Source organism: Cryptomeria japonica, chromosome 10 (genome assembly GCF_030272615.1).
Source record: "Cryptomeria japonica chromosome 10, Sugi_1.0, whole genome shotgun sequence".
In the NCBI taxonomy this organism is placed as follows: Eukaryota; Viridiplantae; Streptophyta; class Pinopsida; order Cupressales; family Cupressaceae; genus Cryptomeria; species Cryptomeria japonica.
The window spans coordinates 185,610,879-185,636,517 of NC_081414.1; positions in this window are offsets into that span (position 1 = coordinate 185,610,879).

Genomic DNA, 25,639 nt, shown 5'->3' on the forward strand with positions numbered 1-25,639 from the left:
GGATTTGATGTTTCTTGAGCCGGTTTGGAAGAACTAGCTCCTTGGAGGGTAACTATCTTTTGAGATCTAGTCAGAGCTTTTGCATATCATGATTCATTTGGTTTATCTTGAACTATAATCACATTACAATATTCTAAGTATGAAGGTTCAATCATGTTGATAACATTGTCCTGGCTGGCATAAGCATAATTTACCTTGGCACCTCCTTTGGTCTTTGAGGAATCACCTTGTTCATAAGCAGGCAAAGGGTCTTTAAATGCTTTATGATCAGCATTGGTTGGATGATTCCCAACAACAACTTTAACAGTGTCTATGAGATCCTGAATCTCATGTTTTAGCTTCATGCAATTGTTTATGTTATGACCCTTATTCCGATGGAAGTCACAGTATTCATTTTCTCTCCACCATCTTGGTTTGACATCCAGATCATATGGTCTGGAGTTATCTGGTAGTGTTATCAAGCTGTTTGCCAACAGAGTTTTGAAAGCAAACTCATATGATTCTTCAAGAGGAGTAAAATCACACTTAGGTTTGGAAAGCCAAGGCTTTTCTTTGAGCCATTCCTTTGTTTTCTTTGGCGGATTCTTTGCTGCAATCTCAGCGGCTTTAAGTGCTTGTGTACCACTAGCCAGGTTGAATATTGTGGATTTTGAGTTGGTTTTGATAGTGTCTACTACTCCATCATTAACAACATTCTTGTTGTTGTCTTTGGCAAATTTCCAGTACTTGTTCTTCTCTTTAGAGCTAGATCCTGTTTGTGTTTCTTTCCAAGGTGTGATATCTCCCTTCTTTATGAGCACATCTTCCATTTGAATGACATTTTCTACCATTTTGTTAAATGATGGGTGTACTTGCATTTGTACGCTATATTTCAGTTCGGGGACCAAGTTATTGACAAATATATCCATTTTCTTGGAGTCTGGAATAGGTCATGGGTACCTAGAGAACATCCTTTTCCAGCGTTGGAGAAAAGTAAGAAGAGGTTCCCCTATTTTCTATTGAGTATTACAAAGATCGATCATAGTCACAGGATGTCAAATGTTGTATGAGTATTTTTTTAAAAACAATTGGATTAGTTCTTTGAGTGTTTTTATTCCTTTGGGTAGGCTTGAGAACCATTCCATTGCTTGACCCCCTAAACTCCTTGGGAAGAGATGCATGAGGTACGTTTGATCGTGCATGAATTCCATACAAGCAACACTAAATTCCCTAACATGATCTTGAGGATCTAAGGTACCATCATATTTGTCAAATTTTGGGATTTCCACTTGTGAAGGGAATGGAGGCATGTGTAAATTCTTGTCAAATGGAAAGGGACATATTATTTCCAGAGAATATTGTTTCGGGGACTTGTCCTTATTCTTCAGCTCTATGAGCTCTATCCGCAAAGCTAGTAACTATTTGTGTACCATGATTATAGGTGAGTCTTCCCTTTTAGTAACAAGTGTCTGAACATCATATCCAATAGGAAGTTTGGCACCTTGATTTGCTAGTTCTCAGAAATAGTCTTTTTTTTCTCAGGTCATGATAGGTTTCATCATTTTTCTAAAGTCTTTGTCTTTCTGACAGTCAAGGATTTCTTTTTCTAGAGATTCAACAGCTTCATCAATCTCACTTGATGATGAGGAGTCATTATGATTTTCAGGAATATTACGGTCATTTTTGTTTCCATCATTGTATTCTGTCTCATGTATAGTGGGAGATTTTGGTTCATCAAAAATTGGTCCACCTGATGACGACGGTATGTCAGTGAGGGGATCCTTCATGTAAAATGGATTATCTTGATAAGTGAAGGTTTGTTCTTTTCCTTTGGCTTGTTTCTTATGAGAACTCCTAGTTTGAATAGACATTTTTATGGATTAGTGTGACCTAGAGTTGTTTTGTGATGCAGAGGTCAAGATCAATTTCAGAGCTATTTGTTCTGTTTAGAGTATTGTTTGGGAGAAACAACTAAGATTTTGTCTAGTTTCAGGAATGATCTATCCTATCTAAGACATTATCCAAGTTGATTCTAAGCGTAGTGTAAGATGCAGTCTGATTTCAGGAACGATCTATCCTGTATAAGACATTATCTAAGTGACTAAAATTTGATAGGTAGTTGATTGAACTAGCTGAGAGGTGATCAACCAAATCATGCAATGCAAATGGCAGAGGTACACTGTCTTGATCTGTTTATGCTCAGGAAAATGATAACCAGTATTATGTTTGCTATAAGATGTTTGTAGGCAAGTTTGATTGTTCTGTTCTGACAAAACCAGAGACTCGTACAATAGGATTTTCTGGACTGGATGACAATTTAGCAGCTACAACATGACAATAGTTTTATTTCGTACAAGTTGCTACCTTGTACCGTACGACAAATGGGCATGTGTAGGATGACAAAAGACTCAGAGCAGTTATGTTTCGTACGACACAGGATGCAGAGTCAGACGACAGAATAAAATGACTCATACGACACAAAATTGGGTCTAGGATGACAAACCAGAAGACTCATATGACACAGGATGTGATATAGGATGATGAATTATCAGACTCATATGACTGTTCACAGGACAAAGCCTAGAAATTTTGAGTTTTTTTAATTGCTAAGTATGACCAATTCTGAGATGGACGTATTTTTGACCAGGATAGACTATTTTCTGACACGGACAAAGTTTTGACTAAGGATGGAATAGTTTCTGACACGGATAGAGTTTTGACTTAGGATGTACTAGTTTCTGACATGGACAGAGTTTTGACTTAGGATTTACTAGTTTCTGACACAGACAGAGTTTCGACTCACTGAGTTGTTTCTAGTCTTCACTAATTTTTGGTATTTCAATTTTTGTTTCAAGGATCAAAACACAAAAAACAAGTATTATGTAATCACAGCATGCAAACCCTAAGGAAATTGGTGAGGAAAGAAAACCTTTGCTTGTAGACTCAGGTACACACCCAATAGCTAATCATAATACGACTGTTGAGTCTCACACAATGGATTCTCAACATCATATTATTTGAATCCAAACGCTAATGGGGGCACGAAATGACAAGTATCTTGGGAGAGTTACTATCTCTCTTGCACAAAGATTATCCCCTTTTCGGAGATGAACCGGGTAGCTTCTAATTTTAAATTGGATTTAGTCAGGGATCCGTTCGGCATGTCGAGGTATAAACTCAATTAAGAGGTCTCCCAGCCTTGAAAACCAAGGTTTAATATACCCCAAGGTATGGAGGAGAGCTATTCCCGAGCATTGTCGTTGACCTATTCCCGAGCATTGTCGTTGACTCGGTTAAGAAATTTTCTATCACTTTCACAAAATAACAGAAATAAAATCTATCTGCAACTTCACATCTAAAATGATAAAGAAGATTCTTATTTGTTCAATATAATCTAGACATAGAACTAATCTTGTCTATCTGTTGGGCTTCTATACTCTATTATTCAAACAGGTCTTCAAGCTTCTGTGCTCGGTAATCGCTATGTAGCATCCCTGTGCATACACTTGCCTGCATACATTGTTTATCAACAGTTTCCTATTTATAAACAATTAGGTAACCACTTAATCTCCTTGATCACATTTCCCATGATCAATCATAGCCATCAGATCTTCCATCTTGTCCAGGTTCAATGCATCTTTCGATCTGAAAACATTTTACCCTGCCTAGGAACTTGCATATATTTCTTGGAACTTGTGCCAGGGTATTGCAGTTCAATCTACGTTGTAGATCTTCATGCTGACTTTCTATTGCCTTAGATTCATTAACAAACTATATTAATGGCATACCAATCATTCAATCAGTTCCAGCTCATCAGCTTCCTTCATTAAATAATGCATGCAAACATTTAATGCATTCTGTTATAGCTCGGTTACAACTCAGTAATAACTCAGAAAATACTAAACTTCACTTGGTAGACATTTTTCCTGTGTGTGTGAAAAAGCAAACCTGTAGCTGCAAGCACAACACTTCAATTAAGTCACTATATACATGGTTAGTAATCAATAATCAATAAGAAATAAACCATAGCAAAGCGACTAATTGCCTTCTAAAAGATGCACATATAAGATTGCTCTCAGATTTTTATAAGCAATACCAGTGACTAGACTACATCAAGATGAAGGATTTAATCTATATGATATCAAACTATATGGATGCAAGATGGTGAATAATTCAAGCAATAATAATCAATTCAAACAACAATGGATGCAAGCAATAATGAATGTAAATAATCTAAAAAAGCACAATGATTTCAATGACTCCAGAGAAAAATTAGCATGATAATAATCTCCGAGTGTGTTCTCAAAAATTTTTGGGGTGAATTGGAATGAGAGCTGAAGACTGAATTTATAGAGAATCACAAAAAGCTCAATTTAGGATTAATTGAAAATAATTGAGAAATCAAGTTGAGTTAATCTTGAGATAGATTCCAATTATAGTTTATTTGAAATGCATTCAAATTAGAAGTCCAAGTTGCATTGGAAAATAATAATAAACTAATTTCATGCACATTTGATAAAAATAGATAATTCTTTAATTTATTCAAGAAAAAGGTCTTTTAAATGCAACTGAACTTCTTTTTCTGAAAAGCTTTGAGTTCCAATTTTAGAGAATAATTCCATAATTCAATTAAATTGCTTTTCTGATTTCAAGTTCTAAATTTATAAAAAGAAATAATATCTCAAGTTTGATTTCTCTCTTAATTCAATTCTTATTTTTTATTTTTTGTTTTGTTTCAATTCAACTCTTTGTAATAAATTAATTCATCTTTTGTAATAAATTAATCCTTTTTGCATGATTGAATGGCAAATTTATTAATTTAATTAAATATGCAAGGATATTTAATAAATTAAAATGGGATAATTGATCAAAATGATATTCTTGGAAATGACTCAATTAATTAAATAAATATTTAATTAATGTTGAGTAGTCGATTTGCCATGTGATTTTTGATAATTAAAGAATTAATAATGTGCTGAAAATTAATTTAACTGCCTTTAGTTAGGACCTTGGTGATGTTGTCAAGATTAGGGGCCCATGGTTTAGATGACCAATTTTAGGGTATTACATCGCCTTCATTAACCGATAGCGATAACCTTAGGGTTTACTAACTAGGTTCCTTAGGGTTTACCGACTAGGTTCTTTGCTTGTTAACATAGTATAGTATTAACCTTTACAATATACAACATATGTTTGACATTAAAACAATCTAAAACATCATGAGCTCATCATTGTTTGACTCGGTAATAGTTGCCCATTGAATACCTTATTCATCATATTCTTTCTTGTGTCTTTTACCGACATCTTTATAATTTTCAAATCATACTTCTCAAGATATGGCAACATCATAGTAAATTAGAAAATCAATTTCTTGACATCAATGACAAAATAATAATATCAAGACAGTAAACATCATTCATCAGTTATATCCATAATTATCAACAACCTTCTCAATATCCTTATGAAATGCCAACAATCTTTCATTGTCTGTTATAATGCAATATTGCCAACAATCTCCCCCTTTGGCATTGATGGCAAAACCAATTGATTTGACCTTAAAAGATTCTGATTGTTGTGATTTTGAAATGCTGAAATGCTCTCCCCTATATATTAGACTTCTCCTATTTTCTTCAGTCTTCTTTCCAATCTGTAGTCTTCTCAGTTTTCTTTAAGTCTTCTACTTAGTCTTCTCCCCTGATATTAGTCTTCTCCCCCTTTGACAACAATGCCAAAAAAGTAAAGAACTAAAACATAATTTCTATCTATATGAAGTGATTTCCTGTTGTTGTGTATCAATTTAGTCTCGGTCAGAGCATTTTGTTTTCAATTCTTGTTCCTTGAAAAAATTCTTGTTCACCTTTAGAAAACATCCTAAAGGGTGTAAATCAGCATCAACTCCCAAAAGATATTCAATAGAGTCATCGGATTGATGCTTTCACTGAACTCGGACAGTGAATAGAAGATAGGGGTAGGACCCCTAACTTACTTCTGAGATATTCAAAAGGGTCCCTTGGTAGTGGCTTGGTGAAGATATCTGCTATTTGTTCCTTTATGCTAACATACTCCAACACCACTTTCTTCTCTTGAGCTTCTTCTCTAAGATAATGATATTTGATAGAGATGTGCTTTGTCTTAGAGTGCATAATAGGATTCTTTGAAATGTTAATTGCACTAGTATTGTCATAGAATATAGTTACTGGCTCGGTAACTTTTTCATTTATACCTTCCAACAATTGTTTGATCCATGCAATGTTGGTACAATTCAATGCTGCAGCAACGTATTCAGCTTCTACTATTGACTGTGAAACACATCCTTGTTTCTTGCTAAGCCAACTCACTAGTCTTTCTCCTAAAAAGAAAGCTCCTCCACTTGTGTTTTTTCTATCATCAATGTTGCTTGCCCAATCAGCATCAGTATAAACTTTTAAATCAAAATCATTTCCTTTCTGATATACTAAGCCATAATCCTTAGTGCCTTTCAAGTATCTAAAGATTCTTTTGATTGCTGTCAAGTGTGTTTCCTTAGGATCTGCAGAGAATCTCGCAACTATACCTACTACATGTGCTATGTTTGGTGTGTTGTGAACAACATATTGTAGCTTTCCAATCATGGATCAGTAAAGTGTCTCATCAATAGATGCAGATTCATCATTCTTTGATAATTTAGAGTTGGTAGTCATAGGAGTACTTACTGGTTTTGAATCCTCCATTCCAAATTTCTTCAAGATTTCCTTTATGTACTTGGATTGAGTAATGAAAATCTCATTTTTCATTTGCAGTATCTGTAAACCTATAAAATACTTTATTTCACCGATTAATGACATCTCAAATTCTTTGCTCATTTCATTTCCAAATTTTTTGCATAAAGACTCATTTCCACAAAATATGATATCGTCAACAAATATGGCTGAGATTAGTATTCCATTTTCATCATTCTTTATGTACATATTGTTGTTCTCACTTGTCCTTATAAAACCAATCTTAATCAAATAAGAGTGCAATCTTTCATACCATACTCTAGGTGCTTGTTTCAAACCATATAAAGTTTTGTTCAATTTACATACCTGATCTTTATTATTGTCTTCAACAAATCCTTCAGGTTGTTCAATAAAAACTTCTTCTTCTAATATTCCATTTAGAAATGCAGATTTGACATCCATTTGATATACCTTAAAATTTTTGAAAGCAACATATTCTAACAATGTTCTTACTCCTTCAAGTCTAGCAACAGGTGCAAAAGTTTCACCATAATCAATTCCTTCTTCTTAAGCATAACCTTTGCAAACTAGTCTTGCTTTGTTTCGAATGACCTCTCCTTTTTCATTTAGCTTGTTTTTGAAAATCCACTTTGTACCGATTACATTTTTGTCCTTTGGTCTTGGGATTAGTGTCCATGTGTCATTCTTCTTGATTTGATCAATCTCTTCTGTCATAGCATTTATCCAATCTTCACTATTAAATGCCTCTTTCACTATTCTCGATTGAAATTTAGATATCAAACAAGTGTTTTGTCTCAGTTTGTTCCTTGTCATCACTGGATCATCCTTATCTCCTATAATTTGACTTGGTGCATGATGTCTTCTGACATACTTGGCTAATACAGGCTCGATAGGCTCTATATGATCTTCTTCATCACTTGGTAACTAGATATTCTCTTCATTTTCTTCAACAGTCTTCTCGGTAAGACTTCTCGGTTGAACATAGACAAATTCATCATAGTCTTCTGGTTCCTTGGAATTTCCTTCATCATTTCTTTCTGCAAATTCATCAATTTTCACATGTGCACTTTCTACTATTTTGTTAGATGATTTGATCAGACATTTAAATGCTTTGCTTCTAGAAGAATAACCTATAAATGTTCCTTCTTCACTCTTCTGATCAAACTTGCCATTTCTATCATCTTTGTGAACATAGCATCTACTTCCAAAGATTTTAAAATAACTTACATTAGGTTTCTTATCATACTAGATTTCATATGGTGTCTTCAAAGTACCTTTCTTCAATTGTACTCGGTTCAAGGTGTAAATTGTTGTGCTTATTTCTTCTCTTCAGAATGTTTGTGGTACCTTCTTTTCAATCATCAATGTTCTAGCACAATCCACAACATATCTGTTCCTTCTCTTAGCTATTCCATTCTGTTGTGGAGTTCTCGGTGCAAAGATTTGTCTTTTAATACCATGATCATTGCAGAATAAGTTGAATTCATCAGATGTGAACTCTCCTCCTCTATCTGATCTAAGACATTTCAGTTGTCTTCCTGTTTCATTTTCAACTCTTGCCTTGTACCATTTAAACATTTGAAAAGCTTCTGATTTTTCTTTTCAGAACATTACTGACATCATCCTTGAATAGTCATCCAAAAATAATATGAAATATTTATCACCATAATAACTTTGAACTTTCATAAGACCACAAAGATCAGTGTGCACTAGATCTAAAATTCCCTTAGAAGTGTAAGACTTACTTGTAAAGCTTGATCTTGTCATCTTACCCATTTGGTATCCTCGGCACATAGCATTCTCAGGTTTTTAAAGACTCGGTAGACCTGTTACTCAGTGCTTCTTACTTATTTCGATCAGATTATCAAAATTTACATGACAAAACCTTTTATACCATAACCAGGTATTATCTATCTATGCATGCAAACACTTATTCTGAGTTGAGTCAAGGTGAAATGTGTTACCTTTTGTTTGTGTCCTGGTAGCAGCTAACTTTCCATTCTTGTCATGAACTTTGACAATTCCTTTGTGAAATTCTATTCGGTAACCTGTGTTGTTTAGTTGTGCTACATTTAACAAATTGTATTTCAAACCTTCAACCCAATAAACATCATTGCATCTTGCATTGTCAAGAAGTGTTATAGATCCTTTACCTTTCACTGGACATGGTGCATCATTACCAAATTTGACATAGCCTCCATCATAATCTTCTAATATTTAACAAACTTGTGTTTATCTCTTGTCATGTGATGTGAGCATCCACTATCTATAATCCAAGAATCATTAGTGTTTATGTGAGATATTAGGGCTTTTTCTTCATACCTTTTATCATCTGATCTATCTTTGATAGCCACATAAACTACTTCCTCTGTATCTGTCTCATCTGATTTATCATCATTGGATTCCTCATCGGCTATTAAACATAGCTTTCTATCTCTTCTTCTAAAGTCTCGGTGTCCTCTGTAATGATTGTCTTTCTATCTGTCATTTTGGTAATCTCTCTTTTTAGTAGAATCTTTGTCAGGACAGTTAGAAGCCATATGTCCTATCTTATCACAATTGAAACATTTCAAAGGTAGTTTTCCTTTATACTTACCTTTGCCTCTCGGTAACCTTTTGGCTAATAGTGCTTCAAACTCTTCTTGCTTTCTGATTTCCTCATACAGTTTGTGTACTGCCTCCATGTTCTTATGAAATCTTTCACTTGCTCCACTATGATCTCCTTCAAAGTACTTATACTTTCTTTCATTGAAATCATTAGATTCATCAAGATGAAAAGAACTAAATGCAGACTCAACTTTATTTACCGAAGATCCACTGTTATCAAAATTACTTAACTCAAATGCATGTAGCTTACTAATAGTAGCATCTAAAGAAAATGGCATATTAGGTACAGACCTCAATTCATTGATTGCAGAGACTTGGATTGCATAAGCTGGTAGAAGGGTTCTTAACAACTTACTTGTTATATCCTTTTCTTCAATAGTTCCACCTGCTCCTTTGATTTGATTGACAATCTCCTTTAGTCTTGTACTGTATTGAGTTATGTTCTCACCTTCATTCATCCTCATAGATTCAAGTTGTCCTCTTAGACTATCTACTTTTGCTCTTTGAACATGTTCATCTCCTCCATATACTAATATAAACTTATCCCACATTGCCTTTGCATCATTGCAGCCTTCTAGATCATTAAACTTTGAATCAGTCAATGCAGATGTTATTTCAATCATTTCTTGAATATGTTCTTGCTTTGCCTTTATCTCTTCCATAGTCAATGGATAGGTGCTCAGTGTGACAAAATCATTCTCTAGATAGTATACAACATATTCTCCAACTCCTGATAGATGTAGCTTCATCCTTTTCTGCCATGTAGAGAAACTTGACTTGTTCAGCTTCGGTGCATCCCTCTTATACATCTTTGGATCTTTAACTCAAGTGCCTTTAAACTTTCCTTTCAGAGTCCAAAGCTCTGATACCAATTGATAGTTCTGATACTTAATGTAAGTATAGATCCAATAGCCAACAAGATGAGGGGGGGGGGGTGAATCATACAAACTTAATCTTTTATAAAAACATCAGATTCAACCTCGGTAACATATATTTCAGTAATATTGTAGACGTATAAAAATGACCATATTCCTAAATGAATATTTTATGTTCATTTCTCTATTTAATTAAATCCAATTTAATTAAATTATCCACATTCCTCTATTTAGTTAAGTAAATTACTCAATTTATTTAAATTAAATTCACTATACCCATTTAATGAATAAATCATTTTATTCAATTAAATTCTCCCTATCCATTTTTAATTAAATTCAAATTTAATTAAATAGTTATCCTAAATTAAGTAAATCTAATTTATTTAATTACAACCAAATTGAATGAAATTCATTAAATTCAATTAAATCCTATTAGCCCTCCATCCACTTGCATTTTCCTACATCTCCCACTTGCCTTTCTAATCCCTTCTAGACTCTTCTAATCGCTTCTAATTAGCCTAAACCATCTTCTAAACTTTGTCACATCCCTAAGCAAGGGGAGGTCACTTCTCAAATCCTCAAAGTCTTTGATAACCATTAAAGGCTTCAAGCCTTCAACCACTTAATTCTTCAAAGTCTTTGATAACCATTAAAGGCTTCAAGCCTTCAACCACTTAATTCCTCAAAGTCTTCATAAAAATTAATGGTTAACTCAAACCCTCTTACATAGTTAAAGAATTTCTTTTAACTCAACCTTTATCCAACCCAAGGGTCTCATCAGGCCTTTAATGCTTTGACCGTGATTATCTCTTAATCGTTTGCACAAGGGTTTATCCTTGGATTAACTCTTAATCCACTGGGTAATCTTAACTTAGACTTAACCCTTACCCTCTAGATAACCATAAGGTCTTCTCAGGCATTTAATGCCTCCAACCCCTTCTCTCAACCCAACCCTATGTTGACACTTGTCACCATTTCATTGGTGCAAGTTGCAAACATGGATTCCCAACTTTCAAGCTTGGCCCTTGATTAAACCTTTCAATCCTGACCATCCATTGCCCTATTTTTGCTATAAATAGAGCTCTCATTCCTCCATTTTTACATAGAGATCAATTCAAGTTTGTAGTATCACACTTATGCTCAAATACATTCAAGCTTTTATATATCATTTTTATGCTCACCATTTTAGCCTCTTTTAAATCAGGAATTAGTCTAAATATGCATGTTTAGAATACTTTCTTTATCATTTAGCTCAATCATAGACTAAATATATCATGTTAGGATAGTACTCATACTAACCTTGTCATCTTATAAATCTAGTTTATTGCATTTCTAGAATCATACATAGCTTAAGATGCATTTCATTCTAAAATCTATTAAAGCATCCCTCGTTCTTGCATTCGCCATCCCTAAACCATTTTGCTCAGTAATCTGAGAGCAAAAACATTGGTTTGAGGGACATTGTAAGATAGAGAACCATGGGACCAACCTTGGGAAGCTGAGTGATACTTCATTACTCCATAGCTTGCACCAAAAAGTCCTGTGTGTGTGTGTGGACAAGTCTTTTGGAATATTTTCGCATATTGAATTCTATCGACCTGCTTTTCCTGCATACATTTCTGGTGCCCACCGTGGGGCTCGACCCCATATATCAAATCGGTTTTTAAATTTAACCACTTTTGCAGGCACGCCGGAAAAATGAATTAGCGCGTTAAGTTGACTATTTAGTGCATCCGGTTAACAACATAGCACATCTAGTCCACTGTTTAGCGCATGGAGTCCATCATCTAATGCGTGAAGTTTATATATTAGTGCATCAAATCACTAATTTTCCTATAGGTCTCGGCATGGGAGAAAAACAGAGCAGCGCTTTCAGCGCACAGAGTAGCGCATCCAGAAAACAGTGTAGTGCACTGAGACATTATTTTAGCGCATCTAGGTTATATTGTAGCACGTACAGTTCTTTCTGTAGCGCATCACAGATAGAAGGCAAAAATTAAAATTGTAACCGAGTTTAAAGTTAGACTTGTTGAAGTCCACAAAATCCTATATTTTTCTAACTACTGTGGTGGGTATTTTACAGGATTTCTGACATCTTATTACAGGGAGGAGCTTAGTGTTAGTTTTAGAATTATAAATTGTCTAAATTTTTACTAGCTTGTAAAAGATAGTCAGAATTTAAAGTCTTTTTAATTCTTGTTAAATAAAATTGAACTCACCTTATTTGGGCTATAAAAAGAACCACAAAAACAATCTTTTCTTGCTTTTCCTAGGAAGACAAAATTTTCATTTTGGGCTTTAAAAAAAACAAGTCAATTTTTCATTTTTGCAAACAAAGGTGTTTAAAAAGAACTTCACCATCCTTTGGTTCATAAAAGGATTCACTTCAAATTTTTGCAAAGTAAAAGAATCACACATGTCCAAAATCATTTGCAACTAAAGAGAGAAGATCTTCCCCTTTTGATCGATTTCTTTTGTTGACGAAACATCGAATTTACTATGTTGACCAATCCTTTTTCATAGATCAGAAAATCATTGCCTTAAAAAGATAAAATAAACACCATGTTTTCATGGAGCAACATCTCCATATAGATTTTAGCAAATCATTGCCTTGAAAGATAAAACGAACCTTGTTTGCCTTGTCTCGAAAGTGGAAGGAATATGCTCTCCCCTTAACTGGGTGATCAAAAATCCAGACCACTCTTAAAAGCTTTCTGTATTTCAAGCATAAATCTTTTAGCAGGCTTGCCTTCCCGAGGAGTTGAAATCAACTCTTAAAGTTGTTTATGGCCGGTGTGAAGGGAACGACCTAAGTGGGGAATGACTTTGACACCAAGAATTCCAACCCACTATAATCAAATATGGAAAGTGATGAAAGTCCTTTTCAACGGTTGCACGCAACGATTAGCCTTCCCCCAGTATCCTTGAGATACGTAAAGCCTTTGTTCTAAAGGTTGGGAAGCCTCCTGAGGGAGTTTATCACTGACGGCTGAACACGAAGCTTGATTACGAACCATAGAAATAGAAGCTTTGAACCGAGTCAGTAACCAGACATTTATAATATCATAGTGCAAGGGTGGGGAAGAATCCACCCCCAAGATTACTCACCATACATCTCCCAAGTTAACTACTCAACTGTGAAGCGATTCACTTTGGGTTAATTTCTAGCAAAAGGCAAAAAATGGGCGCCCCCTAGGGGGTGACATGGCTATTTGAGCTGACGGAGTATCGAGACTAGTGGGCTATGATGTTATTTATGACCTTTGAATAAAGAGTCTTTCTGAAGTGTATCATTTGTATCAAAACCTATTAAAACATTGGGGATTTGAACACATCCTCGCAGAACATACACTTTTTGTTAGATTAGGCAAAATGGTTGTACTTTTTGTGCCGTGCTTGCATTTACTACTTCAGAAAATCATCCATCAAACTTGAAAAATTCACGACAAAAATTCAAAATTCACAAAAAAAACCAACCAACGGAAAAATCAGGGCAGTTTAGCGCATAAGAGCAACTTTTTAGCACATGAGGACTTTTCGTTAGCGCATCCAACCATCAAATTAGCGTGTTGGTTCCAAACAGTAGCATTTCATCTCAAAGCAAAATAGTGTGAAAACATTTAGCGCATCAAACAAACATTTTACCGCGTGGAAGCATCAGTTTAGCACCTGGAAACTAAACATTAGCGCATTAGGTTCATAGGTTAGCGCGTTGCAGGCCCAGGGTAGCGCATAGATTTTTTAAAACAAATAGAAAACAATTTTGAACAGTCAAAACTTTAGTGCGTGTCTAGGGGCAGCCTAGCGCATGTGGTTATTATTTTAGCACGTGGGGTAATTTTTGTAGCGCATGTAGTCTCTGTTCTAGCGCGTGATCAAAAACATAAAAACAGAGGGCAAAACAGTGAAGAATTTTAAATTTTTTTTTTTTGCCAAAATCCTCTTATTACTAACAACATTTTTCGTCAAAACAGAATAGCCAAAACAAACCGTTAAGACTATTTATTGAGCTAAATTTGTGTCAAAACAAACATTGTAAAATCCTAAATGAATCGCACGATAAAACATGTCTATCTTATCATAATCTGGAAACCTCATCATTAGTATCAACAAAATCCTTTACCATCTTACGGATTTTATCTCACAAAAACACTTGTTTAAAATTTTCAAGTTGTCAAATCAAGTTTCCATATCGGGAGGCTTTTATCCATATCATTTGACACACTTTGTCGTGAAGGGGCATCTAAACCTTCACTTTGATAAAGTAAGATCTGAAATTTTTCAAACAAGATCAACTGAATCCAAACAAATCAAAGGAAACCATTGATCACTCATGCATGACTAATCCTCATATTTTGAGAAGAAAGAACCTTTATTGTAACATCATGTTAAAGAAACAACCACCTAGTTTTTCCAAATTCATCAAGAGAAACAAGTTTTTATACATCAATCGTCAACTCTTCAAATCTCATTGGGTATTCCTTCATCACGTCAAACGTTATATCCAAAACAAATCTAACGGATTTGACAAAGAACCCTTGAAGGCAAGAGCCTACTATCAAAAGTCTGCTTTTAATCAAATCATAAACTGCGAAAGAAAAATCAATCCAGCATTTTTGCCTGATGAGTGTATCACTTATAACACATCTCAACCAGAACCACCCACCCCTGAGCAACATATCAACCAGGCTTTTGTCCCTTTCATCACTGAAAGTTTCTACTAAAATGCCTGTTACTCGCTCTCAAAGAAACCAACAAAGCGAGACACATGCAGAGTCTAGTATGAATCGAAGATTGTCAAATCCTTTTGAAGTTCCACACTTAGAAGAAACTGAAATTTCTGAAGCACTTCTTCAGAAATGTCAGGAAAACCCCTCATTCCAAAAACTTGTCGAAAGGCTCATGGAAAATGACAAAGAAAAATATCTGCTCATGCTTACAAATAAAGGCGTTAAACTTCCTGAAGATTTAGACTCAAACATCTTTAAAACAGGATCTCGACAATATGCATATCAAGAGCAACAAAGAGAAGACGAAATTCATAACTTTGAACAACACATACCTGAGCAACACATTCCAGAACAACGCGTACCAGAAATGCATATACTCGAACTAGAAACACCAGAGCAAAATATACCATTTACCACACCTTTTCAGCTGAGAACAAATACAAGGGAAGAACTTTTCCCTCGACAAGACAATATACCTTTGGCTGCCCTTACTCAACAAATGCAAATGTTGCAAAGGCAAATACAGGATATGCAACAAGGGACAATAGTGCGGTACTCTTTAAACAAAATCTGTCCTTATCCATTTGACAGAAGATTGAACATGGTACCTTTTCCTCCCAACTTAGATGTTCCCAAATTTGATAAATGTGATGGGAAAAGTGATCCCCGAGATCATGTTCGAGAATTTTGCACCATGAGCCTTGAATTTGCTCATGATGACACCTATTTGATGAGGTTATTCCCAAGAAGCTTGGGAGGGTAAACAATGGAATGGTTATCCAAAATTACACCACCTGTCAAATCATTTGATGAATTGGTTAACAAATTCATAACCCAATATTCCTATAACATCCAACATGCCATAACCATGCTAGATGTTTGCAACACCAAACAAAAGAACAACAAAACATTCATGATGTTCCTTCAACACTGGCAACGTATGGTATCCAGATATCCTCAAGATATTCCCGAAAAGGAGAAAATGGAAATCTTCATTGATAACTTGAATGGTGAAATGAGTTATAGACTAAAACTTCAATGCATACCATCTTTCACTAAATTGATTGAAAATGACATTCAAGTAGAGGAAGCATGTGTCAAAAAGGGAACACTCAAATTCTATAAGGAAGGAACAAACTCATCAAACTACAATAACTAGAACAACACCAACCTTGACAAATCTCGATTTTGGACTCGAAACAAAAACGAAGGCAACAATAAATCATATGATCCCAAATCTAAGCAGCTAGTGCTCGCATTATCCGGGAATCCTCAAAACACAAAAAATCCTAAGAATGCTAATCCAAATACTAACACATATGCACCAAACACCGATCAAGCACAACTCAACACAAACAACACCAATGATACTCAAAACAAAAACTTGAATCTAGGACCTAACAACAATTCACACAACAACACAAACAATTTCCAAAAATGTATCTTCACACCACTAGGGCAATCACTAGAATCAGCATTCAAAGAACTTTTGGCACACAAGATTCTTTTTTTGCCTCCAATCAGCAACTATGAACCTCAAATCAAACCACCTTGGTGGAATGATTCACACTATTGTGATTACCATCATAACAAGGGTCATCAGACGAACGATTGCATGAGGTTGAAACACGTGGTGCAAGATATGATTGATTGAGGTGACTTAACAATAGATGGTCTCAAAACAAATGGTGATCATGGAGCCTTTAAAAATCCTCTTCCAAATTACAAAGATGGAGCTTCAACCTCAGATAATACATGCGGAGCTCGTGTCAACCATATCTACAACAACACCATAAATCACACATCAGCTGAAGATCATCAAGTAAATGTCATCACCATCCGAGATAAGTATGATCATGAATCTGTCAATGTAACAAACTAAACTCAAAAATATGTCTTGAAAGGACATACGTCACCTACAACTACCACACCAAAAATCCAATATGACTTGGTTAGCCAACTACGTAAAACTCCAGCACAGATATCTATACTAGAATTGCTAAAACTATCACCAAAGCACAAAGACGTATTGGAACAAGCACTATTGGAAACTAATGTACCTCAAAATCTGGATACAGATAGATTTCAAGCTATGGTCACCCATATGACAGGACCTCATAACCTCACCTTCTCAGAACATGATGATGCTTCCTTAAGCCATCCGCATAATACTCCTCTCCATATCGAAGTCATTGTTTGCAAACACCGAGTAAAAAGAGTCTTAATAGATGGAGGAGCCGGACTTAATATATGTACTTTAAAGCTTATCCGTGCATTAGGCTTCTCAGAAGAGTCTATTGATCCCTGCAAGAAAATAACTATAAAGGCATATGATGATGAGGAAAGGTCCTCTAAAGGAACTGTGATATTACCCATTCAAGTAGGACCAGTGCAAAAAGCTACTATATGTCAGGTCTTAGACATAGATCTTACCTACAATATTTTGTTAGGGCGACTCTAGATACATGAAATGCAAGCAGTACCTTCTACATATCACCAGTGTGTCAAATTTCTTTATGATGGACAAGAAGTTTCCATATCTGGCGATCACAATCCATTTCAACATTGCAACACAATGGGGGCAGCCCAAGACAGTTTGGTTCCTCATAATAGAGAGAAACAATGATCTTTAACATCAGATCTACAAATAGCAAAGTCCAACTCATTATTTGGAGACTTCAAACAGAAAATGCAAATCAAAGACCAAGGTATGGGAGAATACTCTTTGGAGCCTTTATGTTTGGCCAAATTGCCAACATCACCTAGATCTCATGGATTGCCTACTATATCAACACGTCTGGTCACTCAGCCCATCACCAAATTTGATGGTACCTTTATCCAATTGGGCACTCTAGCACATGAATCAGAAGACAAGGACATTCTTAGTTGGTTATACAAAGATGAGAAAGAAGATAATAGAGTAGCTGCCCTGTACATTGTTCTACCTACACACCTATATGGAAAAGGATACTTAATCATGTAGCAAATGGGATATGACAGTAAAGGACCTAGTGGGAAACGCAAAGAAGGAATCACTGAACCTATAGATCTTCCTTCACGGCCCAATGGAAACAAAGCAGGATTGGGTTGTGAGCTCACTTTCCTATTAAAAAGGCCACCCCATCTAACTACAAAGCCTCAATGGAAAGTAAAGATGAAGTACAAAGAAGAATCCTGGTAGGAAGAACTCTTTGAATCAGCAGAAACAATCCGCAAGGCACGGGAACGTCAAGATCAGAAGTTACATCAGGAAAAGCTTCTAAAACACAAAAGGGCCATATCTGCAGTAGTAGCTCATATTCAAACACCAATATCTCAAGAAACAATAAAATCATCTTCGGATACCATTATTCCTCCTCGAGGAAGCACAGTCTATGAACAAATACAGAAAACAGAAGACGGATCTGACACAGAATCAACAAAAACTATCAAAATGGTATCTATCATCAAAGATTTGTTTTCACCATACAACATACCAGTTTACAACACTAATAGAATCTAGGATGATGCCTCAGAGACTGATTCCAATGAATATGAATGGGGTACCTGCTCCAATGCTACTATAGATATCCCTAATGATACTGATTCTATATCTCTTTCTCAAGAAGAACATAACGCAGAAGATAGACCTCTTGAATTTGGACCGCAGAATATCTATGACGCTAGGGAAAGCGAACAGAAACATTATGAACAAGTCTATGTGGAAGATAATACCATCAAAGACCTCGATGAAATCCTAGACTTCTTTAAAACCAAGAACAATCACGATGAAAAATCTATCCTAACACTCACAGTAGCCAAACTTGATCCACCTAACGATTCCTTACTTCTTGTCTTTCCTGACCTCATCGACTGGGATGAACCTGAAATCCATGATATACCAATTTTCCCAGATGATGAATCTATTATCCATTACCTATGTACCGTAAATCCAAAAACAGGCTCTACCAGTGAACAAAGTAACAATATCTACAAACCAGGGAGTGCCAGGTCTCTCAGTCACAAAAATGAACCAAGCAAAAGATCTGATGCTGAAAGCCAGTCAATGGCAGTTCTAGATCACAAAAAAGTAAAAATAAAGGATGCATCTGAGGGTGAAAACCTTTTTAAGGCACCTAATGATGGGAGACTTGACACTCTTCCTGAGCACTTTCATGAATGATCACCCATATTGATTGAGCCCACTCAATCAATCAACATTGGTACCACAGAAGCAGTTAGAAACCTACACCTTGTAGAATCTCTGACAGAGGAAGAAAGATCAGCATTCATCATTTTCTTTAAAGAACAACAAATTAACTTTGTTTGGTCATATGCTAATATGCCTAGAGTGGATCCACACTTAATCATGCATCACTTGTCCATTTCTTCAGTAGTTAAACCAGTCAAGAAAAAGCTATGAAAGATGAATCCACAGGTGGCACTCATGGTCAAAACTGAACTAAAGAAACTATTAGATGTCAGATTCATCTGACCCATTGACTATGCAGAATGGATTTCAAACATTGTTCCAGTATCAAAACCAGATGGTAGTCTCAGAATATGCACTGACTTCAGAGACGTCAACAAAGCTTGTCCAAAAGATGACTTTCCTCTACCCAGTATCGACATAATTGTAGATCTCACAGCAGGCCATGCAATGCTCTCACTAATGGACGGTTTCTCGGGCTATAATCAAATCAAAATTGCTCCAGAAGATCAAGATAAAATTGCATTCACCTATCCTTAGGGAACGTATGGTTGGAATGTTATGCTTTTTGGCTTAAAGAATGCAGGGGCCACCTATCAAAGAGCAATGACAACAATATTCCATGACATGATGCACATGTTTATGGAAGACTATGTGGATGATTTACTAGCTAAATCCTTCACCAGAGTAGAACATCTCAGCATCCTAACAAAGATCTTTGATCGATTGGAGAAATTTCAAGTTAGGCTCAACCCTAACAAGTGTGTCTTCGAGGTTACATCAGGTAAGTTACTAGGCTATATAGTCTCAGCTAAAGGTATCGAAGTGGATCCAGCAAAGGTACAAGCCATTATGGACATGCCACCACCAAAGAATATCAGTCAACTCAGATCTCTACAAGGATGACTTCAATCAATCAGGCGATTCATCGCTCAACTAACAGATAAAAGTCTATCATTTAACCATTTACTACACAAAAATGTACCATTTAGATGGGAGACCAAGTGTGCAGAATATTTTTACCAAATCAAACAGTACCTGATGAATCCACCAGTTCTCATACCACCAGTCGCAGGAAAGCCACTTATCCTATATATCTCAACAACAGATATATCGCTGGGGGCACTATTGGCACAAGAAGATCAACAAGGAAAGGAATGCGCCATATATTATATCAGTAGGACATTGAATGGCTATGAACTCAACTATACATTCACTCAAAAGGCTTGCCTAACAGTGGTCTTCGCATCTCAGAAGTTTCGACATTATATGCTAGCACACACCATTAAGCTAGTCGCAAAAATTGATCCTCTCAAATATCTACTCAGTAAGGAAGCTCTTACAGGCCGATTGGCTAAATGGGTCATGATTCTCAGTGAATTTGACATCCAATACACAGAAAGATGAGCCATCAAAGGACACGCAATTGTAGATCAGTTGGCTAAAGCACCGCTACTAGGCAAACACACCATGGAGATTGAATTTCCAAACAGGGATGTTCTTGCTCTTTCTACCAAACAATGGACCCTATACTTTGACAGATCCTATACACAACATGGTTCGGGTGCTGGCATTCTGTTCATCACTCCTGAAGGACACACTATACTAAGATCATATAGGCTTATGTTTCCCTGCACAAATAATGTGGTTGAATATGAGGCATTGGTTATAGGCATCAAAATGGTCGTAGAATGGAAAATCACAGAGTTAAAGGTCTATGGAGACTCACAACTAGTTATCCATCAAATCAACAATGACTATCAGACAAAAGATGACAAGCTACTACCTTACAAGTGAATGGTGGATGATTTCAAACAGTATTTTATGCACATCACCTTTGAGCAAATACCAAGGTTAAACAACAAAGAAGCCAATGCAATGGTTACTATCGCTTCACTACTACAAATTCCAAAGCAACAGAGTCGTTACGAGTTCCTAGTAGAGCAACTATTCTCCCCCACCTATGACCACTCTGAATCCTAGGTTATCTATGCCTTGACTGGTTTAGACTCTTTGTTATATGGACCAATATACGACTACCTCAAGCACAATATCTTACCAATTGACCAATTCCGTAACAAAAAATGTAACTTTATCTGACAAGCTACCTGTTACACCCTTACCGCTGATACTTTGTATCATCGAGGTCTAGATGTCACTCTTCTTCGTTGCCTTGATCGTAATGATTCTGATTCTGCTTTACACGAGCTTCACGAAGGTATTTGTGGCACACATTCAAGTGGTACTACTCTTGCTAAAAAGCTTCTAAGAATGGGATACTACTGGCCTACAATGGAGAAAGACTCATATCACTTCGCTAAGAAATGTCCTAAATGCCAGATCCATGGTAATCTGATACATGCACTAGCACAGGAACTATAGCCATTTACAACATCCTGGACCTTTCGTCAGTGGGGACTAGACTTAGTTGGCAAAATTCATCCTTCATCTTCAAATGGACACAAGTTCATTATAATAGCAATAGAATACTTTACCAAATAGATAGAAGCAGTTCCCATGACCACAGTGACTGGGAAACAAATTGCCTCTTTTATCCTCAATTATCTGATCAGTAGATATGGTATTCCAAGTTCAATCATCACAGATAATGGTCAGCCTTTCAAAAATCAAGATGTACAAGAACTATGTGAAAAATTCAAAATCCAACATAGGTTTTCTACACCATACTACCCACAGGGAAATGGTCAAGCAGAAGCATCTAACAAGACAATACTGAAAATCCTCAAGAAAACAGTGAATGATGCAGGCAAAGATTGGCACATCCAACTCAATCCAGCACTTTGGGCATATAGAACCAGCATCCGCACACCTACAGGAACAACACCATACTCATTGGTATATGGATCAGAAGCCATTTTACCCCTGGAAGTAGAAATCTCATCTCTTAGAGTCTCTTTGAAAGGATTCATCCCAGATGAAGAGTATCGAGTTAACCGACTCCAAGAACTTGAACTATTAGATGAAAGACGTCAGCATGCTTATACTCATCTCAAAGTATATCAACAATGCATGTGTAGGAGCTACAATCACAAGGTCATCCCCTGCACCTTCAAAGTTGGTGACCTAGTCCTCAAAGAAAATCCAAGGAATCAGTAAGATTGAGAAAAGAAAGGGAAATTTGAACCTAACTGGTTGGGTCCCTATGTTATCATATCAGTCTATGGACCAGGTGCCTATTAGCTAACAACTTCAGAAGGAGATGTGCTCGATGAACCAACTAACAGCATCCATCTAAAGAAGTACTACACTTAAGTAACCTAGTGCACGGAAAAGGCCAAAAAATAAAAATAAAAATAAAAAAAATAAAAAATAAAAATAATAAAAAAATAAAAAAATCCAGAAAAAGCAAAAACATAAAGTACAATAAAAACAAATGGTGAAAACTTGGTAAACAGGCGCTCTTGTGAAAGAATGGTTCCTCTATCTATCTCCATACCATTTTATCCGTACAAAAACTATCGGCCATCACCCAACACTTAGCAAATATCCATTCAGGACATACTTATCATAGTCACTATCCTGGTTTATCCATATATATCCTCTTACCACAAATCCACCATGGCTTGGAAATCACTGTACATATTCACATCAAGAGGCACACTCAGCTAAGGGCATTCAAATCGTCTGAATATTGCAAACATTCCAGACATCAAAGCTATTTGCAAAACTCAAAAGCATGACATCCAACAACCAAAACTGTGCTTCATCGCAAAACAAAACAAAACAATTCACAAAAATACCAAGGATGGATGATTTTCTGAAGTACTAAATGTTGCATTATCGCATAAAAATCTTGACTAGTTTTGCATTTTGAACTTTTAAAATTATTGGATTCCCTTCCTTTTCTCACTAAATGCTTCAAAGCTAGAGATCATAAGAAACTTCCAATATTTTCTTAGTCTTCTATCTAGGAGGCGATCACTTGTATTGTGTGAATACTTGCCTCGAGACGTGATACATCGAATATCACTGAAGGCCTGATTCCACTTCACACATACAAATGATTTAATCTTGTCTGTTTACACAATACGCACTCAGGTCATCCTGGTTCAATTATACCTTGATGCTTGTGCTATCTTGCAAAATCAAATATCATGTAAATTTTTCTTAGGTCATTATGGTTCAATTATACCATTATGCTTCTATAAATTTTCAACATATCCTAAACAAATCAATGCTCAATGATGATACCTAAAAAGACATCACATAAATATGGCTATATCGGATGGCAAATACAGAATGAGGATGCTACCAAAAACATAGTTGCATATCATTTTACAAATTAGTTGCATATCATTTTACAATTAGTTGCATATCATTTAACATATTTGCATATCATTTTACATTTAGTTGCATATCAAATCATACATCTCATTTTCAAGATACATCTCACAGCATATCAAATCATACATCTCATTTTTAAGATACATCTCACAGCATATAAAAGAATACATCCTGCATCATACATTATATCATATATTTAAGCATTGCATCATCATCACATAAACAAAATAACCCACATAACATGCATCCATAAAAACACCCCACATGATCAAAGAAAATGGTGCCGTATATATATATCTCAAAAATGATCAAACTGTACAAAATGTATCAACACTATGTCCAGTACAAAGAATACAATGATAAAAAATACAACAGAGACCCCATCTCTCAAGTATGACTATCCCCGGACGGAGATGGTCTGGCTCCAGATGTACCCGCCCCTGGATCTCCAAGAGGGTCCTGTCTCGATGGCCCTATGACACCGGCTCTCAGATCGTGACCCAGTATCCTGAGATCGACTGGATCTCGACTGTGTAAAGCTCTGTACTCACCGGTCCTTGGGTACCGCAGCCTCATAGTGCCACTGGTAGTACTCTGCCTCCTGAGCTCTCAATGCTAGCTCTCTCACGGTGTCTCTCATCGGACCACCCGCCGCTACTCTCTGCATACTGGATACCAACTCCTATGCTCGCCCTCTCCGCTCTATCTCTGTAACTCGTTCAATAGTCAACTATGCGATCTGTTGCTGATATGTCAAAACCCATGCCTGCAGCTGTTGTATAGTCACCTGTAGGGTCCGAATCTGAACATCATCGACGTGTGTAAGGACCCGAACCCATAGCGGTACCTGTGTAGGGGAAACTCCTCCTACTCTACTTGTCCTCGGTGCTGGAGGTGGGAGCACATTTGTCCTCCTCCTCTGCGCTGGTCGCCTCACCTCATCAGTACCTCCCACTATAGCTAGCACCTCCCCCGCTCTCCCCTCTCCACCAGCTCCGATCACCAATCCACCTCTCCCCTTGTCTATCACCCCCTGTCTCACCACTCTCTCCACACCCTTATCTCCTCTCCTCCCTCTACCTCCCCACCTCCCTCTAGCTCCTCTCCCTCGTCCATCTCCTCCATCCTCCCCATCATCATCATCATCTCCCTCTCCCTCCTCATCATCAGAATCAAATGTTGGCCGCATCTCCTCCAGATCCGATATCCTGGCCACCGCCTGTGTAGCAAACAATCTGGCAAACTCATCGGTCATGCCCGCATCCAGAATCTCTAGGGCATAATCCCATATCTGCCCTGCCAACCCAACAAACGCCTCCACCACCACTGCGCTATCAATGGTCGGGCCCCAATCGGCTACATCCTGCCTCCGACGTGCATATAAGAAAGCTCCCTACGGAATACCCTGTTGGCAACCAAACTGTCTCAAAACTTGGGTCACCACAAACCTCTCTATAACAAAAGGGGTCCTCTCGATCAGGTATCTAGTCATGAATACAAAGGGCATCTCCAGCCCGTCCTCCGCCCACACCTCACATCCTATATACGGTCACCATGTGACCGTATCAATATCATCAAGTACTCTCCTCTAATTCTCTACTTTGCCCAGCTTGTGCTGGACAACTAGACCCTTGTATCCATAGGCATATGCCACTCCAACGGGCCTATCCCTGTCTGCTAATGGCCTCGCCGCTGGAATGTGCTCCCAGCACCATACCTATAACAATGTCACGCCAGCTGACAAACTATCGTAACCAAGGTATACCACCTCATGTAAGCCCCTGTACAGATGGGCTAGCATAGCTGATCCCCATGAAAACCTCTGAACCTGTGCGACCATCTCCTCCAATACCAATCCCTATCCCACGGAGAATCCCTTTGACCTGCGATCAGGACAAAGGAATCCACCAATAAACCCTGCTAGTACAGATGGTAGTGGTGCGTAATCCAGATCTAAAAACTCCTGCCATGGGATCTCATAACCACAGACTGTCTCGTCGTGGAAGATACGATGCAGTGCCTCTGTACCACCCTCCTCTGACTGCTCATACAGTAGTAGTGCCCCTACTATGGGAATGCGCAGGATCCTGTAATAGTCCTCTGGTGTGACTGTCATCTCTCTGGTTGCAAAATGAAAGGTGTTCATGTCGCTGTGCCACCTCTCTGCAAGTGCTGTCAGTAGCCCCCGGTTCACAGTGAACTGAGGCATATCCAAAAGGGAGGTCAACCCACATC